We start from the raw sequence: 15,869 nt of genomic DNA on the forward strand, positions 1-15,869 counted from the left end.
CCCCTGACCCTGGGGCCACATCTTAAAAAAATTTGGAAGAAGCACTCTCGCTCATCATAACCATACAATAAGTTCACCGGTTTAATACCCAGGAGCAGAGGAGATAATTTTCAATGAATTAATGCATTTTCTCTGTATAATCATTAGAGCCCCACCCTAACACCACAACCCCTGACCCAGGGGCCATGTAATTCACAATTTTGGAAGAGGCACTTTTGCTTATCATAACTATTACTTAGTTCCTCTGCTTAATATCCAGGAGCAGAGGAGAAGATTTTCAAAGAATAAATGCATTTTCACTATATAATCATTAGAACCCCGCCCTAACACCACACCCCTCACCCAGGGGCCATGAAATTCACAATTTTTAAAGAGGCGCCCTTCCTTATCATAACTATGCATTTAGTTTGTTTAAAACCCAGGAACAGAGGAGAAGGTTTTCTATGAATAATGCATTTATACTATGTATTCAACGGAGCCCCGCCCTAGCACCAGAGCCCCTGGGGCCATGAATTTCACAATTTTGATAGAAGGCATAATGCTTATTACAATCATGCCAACAGTGTGACAGCTTAATGTCCAGGAGTAAAGAAGATTTTTAAAGATTGCATTAATTTTGATGGTTTTAGCCCCACCTCTCATGCCCAAGGGGGACAGGGATATGTACCGTCACAAGGGGCCATGAATTTCACAGTTTTTAATACCCTTCGCCCATAAATGCTATATGCCAAAATTGGTTCAGTGGTTCCAGGGAAGAACCTGAAAAAGTTCAAATGTTATCGCACAACTGACGACGAAAACAGATAGCAATAATTTTTGGCTAAATACTGGGTTCATACTGGGCATAGATGCAAGTGACAAAGCATTTTGCAGTGGGTTACACAAATTCAGGATGGTTCTTAAAATGTTATTGCTTAATTCTCTTCTCATGTAGAAGCTTTTGAATAAATTCTGCTTCATAGCAATACCGGTATAAAAACAGGTCGGTTAATAATATAAAAGAGCACTATTAGTGCCCAACGAAATTCCAACAAATTGTTCGAAAACCTAGTCTCCAAAGACTACAAAGATGTTGTCAATGAGGAACTCCACCATCCTTTTACTATCAACCTCAGAGTACTTATGTGGAGAATCAAAGTGATATTTTACAAAGTAATTTTGTAGATGACCATTCACATGATTTGAAAAATTTCCGAGTTTCATTTTTATTGAAGAAGCAGTCTGATATCAAAAAGCGTAGATTTTAATATTTTTTTTTAATTTTGCGTTGAGTAAAGATAGGGACTTGGTAGCGCAGTTGCTTGGCCAGGCAAATGTATTTTTGTAAGGATTTTTACGGCGGAGGTTGTGTACAGGACACAGGTCTATTGATGGAAGTAGCTTTATCGGTGTGATCTTGTTTGATCATTATAGATCGGTGGAGGTAGTTTGATCAGTACAGATATATGTATCTTGAGTATAACAATATACATTTCCAATATTTAATTTTCTGATCTTTGTATTCAATAATTTCAATCATAAAAATATGTTTCTCTCGTGGTCATTCCATTATTATAAAGTATAGAGATGTAATATACTTTTATAAGCTACACCCTTTAATACCGGTAGGTTAATTTTAAACCTATATATATGTATATATGTCGTTTAACGTCCCTCTCGAGAATTTTTCACTCATATGGAGACGCCACCACTTGCCGGTGGAGAACTGCAAATTTTTCCTATGCTCGGCATTTACGGCCATTGACCAGTGAGGGATCTTTATCGTGCCAGCACCTACTGCGACACGGGACCTCGGTTTATACGGTCTCATCCGAAGGACCGGTCTCCACGTCCCACAGTGGGATTCGAACCCGCGACGTAATGATCAACTCCTTACTTCGCGACTCTAGAGCAGACGCTCTAACCACTGCGCCACGCGGGCGACTAAACCTATATGTATTTACATTTGTTTTAAAAGATTTATTTAAGAGCTATTCTCTATATCACTTAAACACATGGTCACCGATTTTAATGAAACTTTGCCAATTATTGCAACTTGACACCAGAAACAAATATCAAATAAAACTTGGTTGCTATGTGTCTTGGTTGCCATGGAAACAGCCGGAAATTTTTAATTAAAAAAATTAATAGGTTTGCAGCTACTTTAAATCTTTATTGAGCCTTTATAAAGACTGAGAAAAACGAACAAACCATTCTCACAAAAACATGACACCTTGTTGCTACTTACGCTATAAAGGAACTATGTAGAATATATTTCTAAGTAAGTCATTTAGTAGTATAAATTTTAAATGTTGAAAAATGCTCAATATTCAATTATGATAGGTGTAACATGATCAAACTCGATCAACAACTCAAGAAAAACAATAAAAATATTTGATTTTATATGGAAGGGAATTACCGCCAAAAGTCTATTTATCTTGCTTTTATTCTTATTCTGTCTACTTCTTTATTCTTTGTTATTATTGTAACTATATGTCACTTTATTGTTTTCATATTCGTCTTTATTACATTTCACTTTGAACTTTTTTCATTCTTCATTTTGTCCTCACTTCTATGTTGCTTTATTCTTGTAAATTCGTTCTTCTTTCTTTAAATTGATAGTTTCTTTAATAAATAATTATGATCATCTCCATTACAAATGTAAATTCAGTCACGCAAACCATGAAGCGCATACAACGAAGACGAATACAAGTAGTGTGAATTTAATGCGGCATTATAACGCTAGGTGGCAGGGTGTTCGCTGCGAGTGTTGGTAAAATTAGGTACGCAAACCCGGCCCGAGGTTATTCGAGATTTTTCAAATTTCTGCCTTAATACTTTATCAATCGAACCCAAATTTTCAAATATGTATGTTATAGGTTCAGACATGTACCCGGTGTCATTCCCCCTGAAGGCTGCCTAGATGGTAAGACTTTCCCCGGAAAACTAGCTATATAGTGAGACTTCTCCAGGGGAAAGTCTCACTATATAGTCAGTCTTCCCCCTTCATAGCGAAACTATCCCCTTTAATTTAGTTTCCGAATATTTTTTTTTAATGTAAAACAATGTTTTTATAATAACGTTTTCAGTGTTTGGATAAAAGTTATCCGTCCTATATGGATGAATAAATAAATATATGAATAAATAATTAAAACATTTTAATAGTAATTTTTATAATTAAAACTTCTTAACAATGCAGGTAAACATAGGTAAACTGCACGTTTCTACGGGTAATGACCTCTTTACTGTTAAACTAATTATGTCTTTTTTCTTTTGATAAGAATCGTCTCGGAACAGTACTATAATCTGCTGTGCACGATAAATTTTTAATGCGCACTTTTATATTGATTCATTTGAAATTATTCATCTTTTATTTTATATATAAGATCATTACCTAAATATGCAATATATACATCGTCGATGTAAATAAAATCGAAACTGACCAAACACGGAAGGGGAAGTCCCACTATGGTCGTGTAGGGCGGAAGGCTCACTATATAGTCATTGCCCCCCCCCCCCCCGGAAGGGAAGTCTCACTATATAGCCAGACTTCCGGGGGGAAGACTCACTATGGGGTAAGTCTCACTATATGACACCGGTAGCGGGGGGGTCTAGCCATAACTTTTGACTACTGAAAATGTTCAATGAAAGTCTGGTTGACCCCCTCCCACTTTTGTTGTAGTTTAGTCAAAAAAGGGCCATGTACGTAGTGACGTATGAGTAAAATTTGGTACTGAAAGAAGTTGGACCCCCCTCCCCCCCAAATAGAATTTTCGAGTTTGAAGAATTTTTCTCTTTTTTTATTTTGTTTGTTTGGTTTTTTTTTGGTTGGTTTGTTTGTTTGTTTTTTGTTTGTTTGTTTTTGTTTGTTTGTTTGTTTTTTTTTTTTTGCTTGTCAAGATTTTTAGGTAAGTTATTTTTTTTCTCTGGCTGCCCCTTTCAAAAACAATGCCACGTCTCTAAGTTTTATCTGTATTCGCTGTAAAAATTGCCAATATTTATATTCATGTATTTATATTTTGAAAATCTCAATATTTTAGATTATTTTTGGCGATTTTTGATTTCCAATTTGCTAAGATGGGTAGACAATATCAAGCTGACATTTTACGTATTTTTTGCCAAACGAGACATTGACAAAATAATTTTTTGAGTTATTCTGATGTCAAATACTGTGTGCTTACTAGAGATATTTATTTCTTTATTGAAAAGTGCCATTTCTATACAAAAAATTAATACATATTTTCATAAAAACCGGGGGAAATTTCTAGTATGCCCCGGTCTAGCCTGGTTCCGGCCACGCCTACCCATGACGTTCCGCACTACTTTGCAGAGCATTATGGGTTGGCCGAAACCAGACTAGCCCAGCGGTCCCCAGAATCAAGCGACTGCGCATGAACAGTTATTATCCTGAAATAAAGAAATGTCAGTTCAGTGGAAGAATATATAGGGGTCCTGAAAAACAACTCAATTTATAAGGGTATACTAGTAATTATCAAAATATTTAATATTTTTTTATATCAATAAAACTGAAATTCAATCATCCAACAAATAACTTGAATAGAGTTACTTATTTTTTTCAGGTGACAGAAAATACACAATTATTTTGGAGTTTTCATCATTGGTCCGGTTTTAATGACCCAGATTTTCTTAAAATGTGTTATTTAAAGCAACAAAAGCACATTTGAAAGAAGAAATGCTTATAAATAGTTAAAATATAATATTTAGCATCAGAATGATTTATAAATTTATTAGCTTTTTGTCAAAAAAAACCCCCACTAAATGTCAGCTTGATACTGCCTTTCAAAAACTTGGAAATCAAATAATTCTCTTCGAGAAAATCTAAAATATTGAGCATTTCGGGGCAATTTTACCGCGTACACAAATAAACCTATAACTAACATAACTTGAAAATTTGGGTTCGATTGATAAAGTATTAAGGCAGAAAAATCTCGAAAAACCTCGGCCCGGGTTTGCGTACCTTATTTTACCAACACTCGCAGCGAACACCCTGCCACCTAGCGTTATAATGCCGCATTAAATTCACGCTACTTGTATGAATTCGTCTTCTTTAAATGCTCTTCATGGTTTGCGTGACTGAATTTACATTTGTAATAGAGTTTATCATAATTATTTATTAAAGAAACTGTATCAATTTAAAGAAAGAAGAACGAATTTACAAGAATAAAGAAACATAGAAGTAAGGACAAAATGAAGAATGAAAAAAGTTCAAAGTGAAATGTAATAAAGACGAATATGAAAACAATAAAGTGACATATATTTACAATAATAACAAAGAATAAAGGAGTAGGCAGAATAAGAATAAAAGCAAGATAAAAAAACTTTTGGCGGTAATTCCCTTCCATAATTTTAAGCAATTAGGTATTTGCAATATTTTTCAAAAAATAGATTTCATGGTTGCCATGGTAACACAGTGTAACCAAGATTTGTTGATAAGTTTTGGTTAATGCTAATATCCTTAGGAAAAACATGGAAATTCAACACTGACAAATGTACATCATTAGGACCTTGTAACACAGTTAACATAAGAAAAAATTGGACTATTTGCTACTTTGCAGTGTAACAATGGTAACAACGTATCGGTGGTTTTAAGTGGTGTTATTTGTTGCTTCAGATATTTATTTACCTTTTAATCAAAAAATATATTATGTGACTCGCCTTTAATAATACTTCTGATAGAACTAAACTTGAATATCACATATATATATATATATATATATATATATATATATATATATATATATATATATATATATATATATATATATAAAAGTTGAATATCACATATGGTTACCAAGATGGGAATATGTTCGATTTTGTTCACTTTACAGCAATATATAACCATATGTGTTAGCTTTTTGCATCCAGTTAGACATTGTTTGGTAGAAAAAATTGAAAGTCGATTAGTTGTTTTATAATTATCAATCATAAAAATTTACAATTTGAATTTTTGAAAAGTGAAAATTGGGACAACACCAATGCTTTAAATATTGATCACCAGTTATACAGAAATGTGCTTTTTTTTTGAAAGATAGGATCAGATTAAAACATACTGAAAGTAAATTTTGAATCCCTTTGCGGTATTAAAACCATGGCAACCATTGCCAACCAATAAGAAATATCACACGTGTTAAGAAGATCTTTATCTATTATTTTGTTGCATTTCAACCTATAATTGTTTTTATTTTAAGTGTATGATTTTATAAAAATGAGTGAATAAAATGAGTACTTTTGAATACTTTGTTTCCATAGTAACGCATATAATAGTTGATTCCCCAAATCTGTTTATCATGGACTTAAGACATCAGGCCTTCAATTTTTGGCAACAGTTTTTGCCACTTGTTTGCAGTGCTGCAAAAGTGATCTTTGGGACTCTGAACATGTTGAAAAATGCTATTTTTCAAACTTTATTGGGACTCTGAACATGTTGATAAATGCTATTTTTCAAACTTTATTGCATGTTGCCATCGTAACCATGACACATAGCAACCATTTTTTGCCTGGTTTGAAATTACGGTATCAAAAACTTTCATCATAAAGAGTTTGGAGAAATTCTGGGACTATGCTACAGCTCCTATATGAAATATGAAGATAACGAATAGATATAAAATTCAAGTCATTACAGAGAATGGTTCTTAACAAGCATAATTCACACTTTTATACCCCCCCCCCCTCCGGATGGTGTAGTGGCGCGTCTACATCATTCAAGGTGAAGTTTAAGGTATAAAATAATAGACATATTCAAATATTTAAAACATTAATAAGATGATGACAACATTAAAAGAGTCATCTGGCCCACAATAGAGTCCGTACTCTGTAAGATTCCATCTTTCGCCATCTCTTTTTTTAAAAAAGTGGCTCTTAGTAACCAGTTTATTTCTTCTCCATCAGGCTGATCATCTTATATGTCATGAAAATCTTCCTTTTCATCTCCTACCACATGAACTTCCATCTGAAGTAAAATTTTCAGGCTCATCCTGCTGAAGAGCGTCCTCTTCTGAACAAAGCTCTAAAGCTTCTCAAATCGATGAATGGTCGTCATCCTCTTGACTGGGGGTCTCTGGTTGTGAGGTCTCTAACATTACAGGGTTACCTCTAGATGAAAATTCACTTTCAGAATCTGAAATACAAAGATAATCATTTTTATTAGTATCTACAGTAGCGTCTCTTTATCTGCCTTCCTTCTTGGAGGTAAAGAAAACGTAAACTTGGATCATATATGTAGTAATAAATAGATGGGTAGTAATAAGTTAAGGTTTAGTAATCTACATCACTATTCATCAGTATAATTAAGTGACTACCTTGACAAGGTCCCTGCATTCAATGCAGCTGCTCAAGCTCTGACATCATAGTTGGGTTTCTGTCGTCGCTGAGATGACTTTATAGATGTTTGAGCTTGTCTGTAAGCTTCTCGCAAACTCTCTCAAAATAACTTAAAAGTAAATTAGTGAAACCAATGTAAACATTTTGTTATGAGTAAAAGCTATACACGCAGGACTGAGGTGCTAAGGTGAATAAAGTGTCTGTAGCTGACAGGACAGATAGAGAGTGCTTGTCGAAGATTTTTTTTAGTATATCAGTTTTAGATAGAGAACAGGCACATTGTGGCGGTTTCTTATGAAGTATAGACGTAAAGATTCAGAACAGGTAGAATATACAATGCCGTAGACTCGTAAGTTGACTGCTTGTTCTGGGTCTACATTTGATACATAAAAGATACAGCGATGGATGTAGTCCATGTTATGGATACATCAGTGTAGAATCCTTGAAAACGCTTTGCAGCACAACTGCTGCAACTAGCTCTAAGAAATACTTTGCAGCAGTACTGCTGCTAGCCGCAAGAATTGCTCTGCAGTAGAACTGAAGCAACTACCCCAAAAAACGCTTTTGCAGCAAAACTGCTACAACTAGCCTCAGGAAATACTCTGCAGCTGCAAATAACTCCAATGAACTCTGCAGGAGTACTGCTGCAACACCTTAATTTCTGGCAATATTTCAAGTCTAATTTGCATACGAAAAAAATGATAATGCTGCTGAATAATGTATTGCAAGTCTATTGCTCATATTACTGCAATATTGTCATAGGGTGTTGCCTGATCAATATTTTGGTAAAAGAATTTTAAAAAAATATTATTTTTATGTGGAAAAAATATGAAAGCCCTGTCTCTACTGGAGCATTCAGTGTGAAAATAATGGCCTTGCAATTCGCATGAAAGACGTCAGTAAACATTAGACCAAACGACAGATTGTATTTGCAAACAAGGTCAATGTATCGACCATATAATTTGCGGGATGTTGATATCGTTGCATTATCAGCTTATTTGTCAGTAGCGTACCTCGCTTTAGAAATTGTTTGTACGTAGAACATGCTCTTGCGTACTGAATCAAATGGGAGACATAAATCCTACATGCAGGTTATAATGGCAAATTTAACTAAATTACTCTATAAATAAGGGAGGTTGACAATAGAAAGGTTGAAGTCATCACGTTTATCATAAAGTTTAGTTTGCCATCAATGTCTACCCAATTAACGGTCATAAACAATTGTGTCAGACTCTGCGGTGCCTTTTATTCTGAGTTCAATTTCATATTTCACATGAGCATTACTTATGACAAAATCCTCTCGAATATACAATAATTTTTTTACCCAAAAAACTTTACCTTGCATCTTGACCTACTTTTCTAAAATTCTGTCACAAGGTCTTTAACCTTGGTCATAACTTTTGAACGAGTTAGGATATAGCTTTCGTAATTCACATGTATGTGCATTGCCTGTGTCAATATCTTTCAAACTTTTCAAAAATTCCGACATTATAACTTTTAACGTTATTATTTTGGAATGAGAGAAGATAGGGCTTTCATGTTTCAAATGTGCACTACCTTTGACAAGACCAATCTGGAATACGTTAGGGGTTTTCTTTTTTTCCCCCTTTTTTTATTTCATGACCTTGACTTTGAAATTAATCCTACTTTTCAAAAATTTTATCATTTCTAATGTTATAGTTTTTGAATGAGAGAAGATAGAACTTTCATATTTCACAGGTACAGCACATAAGATATTAGCCTGGTTCCCTGGCTCATCCTTGCCAAGGCAGGAGATCCCCTACTGCCGCGGAGTACACGAAGTATAACAGGGACAGGGAACCAAGGTACTAGGAAATCACCTTTTAAGGAGTACTATCATTTTTTTACCTGATGACCTTGCTCTTGAAGTTTGGCCTATTTTTCTTTTTTAAGACAATTAAATTAACTTTGGTTGTATATAGCTTTTGCACCACAAAAAAAGAGAAAAAAAATCGTCCTATAGGAAAATTTATTTATTTAATTATTTATTTATTTTTTACTTTTGCGAATTTGAAGACAACCATATTGTTATTTGCTCAGACGGTGATTATGGAAAATTTAATGTTAACATGTTTTAGGTTACCATGATTCAGAAATGAAAATCGTCGTACCACTTTGCAAAATTGACAATTTTTATCAGCGTACAGTTGAACCTTTTTAGTACCTAGTAAATATTGAAACTTCTTTCCTGAAAAATCATTCCGAATTAAAATAATACGTTGTTAATGCTTCCCTCCTGAAAATTATTCCGAATTCAAATAATACGTTGTTAATGCTTCCCTCCTGAAAATTATTCCGAATTCAAATAATACGTCGTTAATGCTTCCCACCTGAAAATTATTCCGAATTCAAATAATACGTTGTTAATGCTTCCCTCCTGAAAATTATTCCGAATTAAAATAATACTTTATTTAATACTTTCATTATAAACAAAATAATAATTTGTCCAGTAATCAATTCTTATTCTAGCAATGGACTTTTGCGAGAAGCGCTGACGTTTACAATCGACGACTTACTTTTACACTGGGACAATCTACGGCAGCTCTTTTGTGATATAAATATTTAGCTTAACAGTTAATTAAACGATAATAATTGGGTATTTCAAAGCACATATTACGTTTTCTAGGGAGGTGAAGGAGAAACACCCTGTACTAACCCCCTCCTTTCCCATTTGACCAACTACTGCCAAGTTTTCATTCCGGAATGTTTTTTCTTCCTTATTTGATTCCTTCATAAAATGAAATTGAAAGGAAATACTATCCCTCACGAATAAGGTAATTTAAGTTAATTCATTCTACCTCCAATCATCTCTTGTGTTGATTGCATACAAGTAAATCATGTAAGTGCCCCTAACACCATACCTATGACCACTAGTAAGGTTTTCTAATCTAATATCAATTCCGTACCTCCGTACATGACACATGTTTATATGTCAAAGTAAGCCGTCAAGTGTAAAAGTCAGTGCTTCTCGCAAAAGTCCAATAGGCGCCTTTGTTTATTTAGAGATAAACTCTATTATAGCATTATCAAAATCAAACATGAAGTCTTTGTGAACATGAATAACACTGTTATTCATGTTCGCGCAGACTTCGTGTTTGCTGTTACAGCAAGATTACTGAGTCGTTCTTAGCCCATTGTGGCATGAAGATAATTCTTGACCCTTTTCATTGCCGAAAAAGATCTCTCTGCAGTCGTAACTGGCATAGTTATAAGAACGAAACATACCTGATATATGTTCGGGTACAACTCGCGGTTAATGACAAGTTTGGTTTGGTAGAATCTGATTCCATTCCCAATTTTGTTTACGAACTTCTGTGAAAAATTGCTGTGGTTCTGGCATTAACATTTCGTATTCATCTAAAATGTCTCTTTGCCTTTCGATGGTTAATTCTTGCAAACGAGAGGGAATCAGTAGCTGACCAGCAAAACGTCCTTTAGGGACTACAAGGCGATCTTCAAGCTCTACCATCAGGTGATCTACAGATGTGAAGTAAACGGACCTCTTGAAGAACTCTGATTCAGAACAGGCTGGAACATTCAGTCTGTTTCTTTGTCTTCCAACTTTTCTTGGTTTCTCAATCGGAATGTCGTGTTTATTAGCGATTTCACAAGATCTTTCATATAATGCATCCCAAACTGCATCATCATTACGTTCATTTGAGAGGAGTGTTTTAACAATTGCTGTTTCACGCACTGCTTCTACGAGGTACATCGTCTTTGCTTGAAGTAAAGCGGAAAGAGCCAGCGTGTTCTGAAGAACATGTTCTTCAATGACAAGACTGATAACAAAGTCAAAATGAAGACTGCTTCACAGTCTTCCCCTGGCTTTATCATCCCGATCTTCTTCAAGATCTTCCAGAGCATCAACGATGACATCAAAGGCACTAATGAAGAGTAAAAGAGCATCTGCACTTGATAACCACCTTGTTTCGCAGAGATCTCTGTGTATTTTTCCTTTCACCAAGTTCATGTTGGGTAATATCTAGGTTTTCCTGAAATTTGCATATTTTCTACGCCGAGTAAGAAAATGAAATGAAAAGGCAATATTCTGTACTGTCGTCTGATATCATGTTCTGATTTTTTGTTCAGAAGATGCATGAACAATCGATAGGTTCAAACAGTGCGCATGAAAATTAACATAAGTTGCGTTAGAATACAAATCCCGGATTCTTTTTTTTTTGACTCCCTGACGATGTCCTTCATGATGGACGCTCCATCATAACCTTGACCAACTATATTGTTTAAATCAATTCCAACTTCACTCAACTTATGAATGAAAGTTTCTGCCAATAATTCTCCTCTTGTAGGTTTTGTACTAACAAAGGTCAGGAATTCTTCCTTAATCATGTACAAATTGTCAAAAAACGAACGCAAAGCGATATCTGTTCTGTAGTACTTTTGTCTAATCACTCGTCTGCTAGCAAAGCAAATGCACCTGCTTTGTTACACTGAGAGACTATGGAATGTGTAATCTGTTCCCCCAATGTGTTTATCATTTCATTCTGTATGATAGGAGAGAGATACTTTCCTTTGGAGGGACCATTGATTAAATGAGCAGCAAGGTCTGGATCACTCTGAGCTCTGTATTCCAACATGGCAAAGTAATTACTCTCTGATTCAACATGGCCCCTCAGTGGTATATTCTGTTTAGCACACAATGCTATAGTCTCAAAAAGATTACGCAGAATTTTTCTACTGATTTGAATCTGTTCATCATGAGCCTTGCTAATTTGTTCACAAATGTTTTTTTTTCTTTACTTGAAATAATAGCCGTGAATCTCCTCGCAGCCTCTAAATTACCATAGTGCGGAGAACCGTCTTTTAGGTGTCTTGCAATTAGACATAGAGATTTTTCCAGTCACCAGTTGGCTCTACTGAGAATGACCTCTTTCGAAACAACATACAAGGTGCGTAATAAACGGCATCCTTAGAAAAGGAGTCTCCATTAAAGCGTCTTCGTTGATTACCAGAATTTCTTTGAAAAAATTACCTTTAGTAGATCAATACCGTTTCATATTAAAAACAGAATTAAATTAATGATTTTATAATATATAATGTTTTTGCATTTTGTTTTAACATGTAGTGCAGATTGGTTTTTTTTTCTTTTGTTTGTTTTGTTTTTTATTTATTTTGTTCAGAAGCAATTTTAAGTCATGTCCACATAGTGTAAGGCTGGACTCGTGATTGAAGTTCTCCTTAAAAACAAATAGGAAGCGGGGTCTGCATGAAATACGTGAACTAAGAACTCATTTTGATGTAACTTTTGTGCATACATTAATTCTGTAACTACCTAAATGGGAAATTGAAGTGTTTTATCGAGTCTGCCTCCCATTGTTCTTCAAGAAGATCATACTTGAGATTAATTGACCACTGATCGATGCATGGGCTTCCATCCGAAAATAAGCATACATATAGAGTACTGTGAGTGTGGGTGGGTGGGTGCCACGTCTAAACTGCACGAAGAGAGCCTTTAAATGGGGTTTACTTGTTAAATTGTTAAACTGGTGAGAAGGCGTGTCATATAGATAAATCTGTTTAACAGATTTTTTTTCTAAAATAGCTAACCAATGGAAATTGGTTTCCGGTATAAATATAAATAAACAAACACGTGTTCGATCGACACACGTATTACTATAACTGTAATAAATACATTTATGTTCTAATTCGTTCACTCAACCGAACATAAATAATTCATACCATAAATAAACACAGTGTGTAGGCACAGAAGCGCTATCAAGAGTGCAGTATCGAAAAATAAAGAAAGAGCTAGATACCCAGATTTTTAATAACTGAAAGTTTGCTTTCTAAATTTTCGTGGACGTAGCCCTCTTTAACTTTATCAGTTTTCCACCGGCCATGTTTTTTAAATAGCCTGTCATTGACTTTTGAAGCTGCAGCTGCAGTGGCTCCACCCGAACGCAAACTATGAACACCAAATTTTGTATAATCTAAGCCTAAAGTTTTTAAAGCAAACAAAACAATTTCTCTTACTCTAGTATAAGACAATGGTACATTATGTTTTCTTAATTTATAAATACCAGACTTCTTACAGAATGACAGTTGCCTAAAAATATAATCAGTCGAATTTTCCTCTATACCCGACATTCTCAAATACCTCTGCAGTAAATTGACTGGACAGTTAGGAGAATTCGTACTAGAAATGTAAACATAATTCCCTTTATCATGAACATCTGTTTTGCTTTTTTCAATAAACAACTTTAGGTGTGATTCTTTAAATGTTACATGAGATCTCTGGATGTTAACAATCTCTGAAAATCGTAAAATTCCTGCGTAACCCAACCAAAAAAAAATGTAACATGTAAATCAAAAAGTGATGTCTACTTCCAAATATTGAAACAACAGATGAGAGAATTTTGGGTGTTATAGGATCCTTCTTTGTCACGGAATGACCGGTGTCTCGTAAGCAACCCTCCTTTGCGTTTTTCACCAAAGTAGAATCACATGGATTTGAAAATCCTGCCAGGTTATGTGCCCGAGTGGTACGAGTAGCAAGCGTGGCTTCTTCTATTTTAGAAGCAGATTTATAATTTCAAGCAATGTATATCAAATAAAGAGCCACACTAGCATCTGTTGATGGTAAATTAGGGACAAGTGGGTTAAAGTTCTTGCACCATTTTGTGTGTGAATCTGTCAAATGCATACCTGTGTTTTTTCGTTGTGCTTTCGGCCCTGCTTTTTAGACAGTAGGAAGGTAGAAGTTCTGCCAGTTGTTGTAGCTGCGGATCATGAATGCTGGAAAAAAAGAGTCTTCCACCTCCCGAAAATATACCTGCAAATCGTATAACACGAAAATACATACATTAATTTTGAGACACCTGAATAACTTAATCCTATCTAGGATATAAATCTTATTTCATCTGCAGTACATACCCGTTGCACCAGGACCATATCAATAATATTCAAAATTCTTTAAAAAATCTTCTCGAATAAACTTTGCTTTAATTATCAAGCATCTGAATGTCAAAATAAAATCATCTGAAATACTTTTATACCAGGAAAACACAATTTCTATGTCATATCGCAAACGCTATACTTTTTCTACACAAAATTCTTTTTCATCTACAGTACCATTGTACCAGGACCTTATCAATACATATCAGGTGAACTAGGACATATCACTGCAATACACTCTCCTGAAAAAAAAAAACTTCAGTTTTACGGGTATAGCAATATTGAATTTTACTGAATTCCACAGCCATTCGATTTCTTGCACTGGTCTGAAAACAGATTTGCTAAAATTAATAAGCAGGCCTGCATCTTCCAAGGACTTTTGTATGAAATCTGAAATACTCTCACATTTTTCATAAGTCTCAGTCATAGCTAAACCATCATCTAAGTATAATACAATTCTAATATTACACGCTCTGCAGTATCGAACCATTCTAAGGCACTTTGTAAAGACAAAGGGTGCGCTTGAAAGGCCAAAACGTACGACAGTAAAACAATATAGCACTTATTCTTCCACTGGAAACCTAAATATGTTTGGCATTCTTTAATAATATCGATGTGATGGTAACCCGACTATAGATCAAACTTCATGCAAAAATAATTTTTCTCAAAATATTGCACAGCTGCTTTGTAATCTTTTCTTTCTTTACATATTTGTTCAAAATACTTAAATCTAGAATAAGACGCTTCTTTTCTCGGTTCTCCGCTACACTCAAGGGGCTGACTACAAAAGGCTTGAACGGCACCTGTAAGACACAACCTGATTTCAGCAATTCGTCAATGGTGTCTGAAACAAAGAATTAGCCTCAGCGGACTTATTGTTCTTCAAATACATCCTGGGTGGATTCTGTTCAAAAGTAATGTGATAACCATGCTCAATTATTCTTAGAATGTGATCATAAGTGCCTATTCTTTTCCAGAAATCTAAATGATTTGACAAACTTTTCTTTATTCCTTTATAAATTTCTGACTCGCCAGAATTAACATCATCAAAGAAAGGAATGTGCTCTTGCAATAAAATTTCATTATCATTGTATTGGTCAAACATATCAAAACTGACTAAATACTTATCATTCACTTCACTTCGAGGTGGAAGGCACTGCTGCACTGAAGTGAGATGGGCATCTGGATATTTCCAGTGTCCAGTCTGAAAACATCTATAGCAGACGTCACTGGGCTGCGGAGTGCGTCTCCTAGTCGAACGAAAGGGTTGGAGAAAAGGGTTTGTTGTGTGCATTGGATTATTCTGTTGTTGAAAACCAAAAGAAGCAAGCTGAGCAGAAGAACCAGCCGCGGCCGCTGGAGCTGGTTAAGAATAAGGCTAAAATCTTGATTTCTTTCCTTGTTTGCTCTGCCTAAGCGCCCTGTTTTCTGCACTTCTGGTCCATTCGAAATTTTCGGCAACGTTGTTGAGTTGGTATTCCTGGACAGTTTTCCATCCTGCTGGCGACCAATCTGTGATTCTTATGTACTTCTGTCTTGTACTGATTTTTCTTTCAAACGTTTGACTATTCCTTGGTCAGCCGAGGATAAATCTTTAAGTTTTTCAAGTTCTTCTA

This window comes from Saccostrea echinata, unplaced genomic scaffold, assembly GCF_033153115.1.
Source record: "Saccostrea echinata isolate AGI-Se365-2 ecotype Australia unplaced genomic scaffold, CSIRO_AGI_Sech_v1 ptg000027l, whole genome shotgun sequence".
NCBI lineage: Eukaryota > Metazoa > Mollusca > Bivalvia > Ostreida > Ostreidae > Saccostrea > Saccostrea echinata.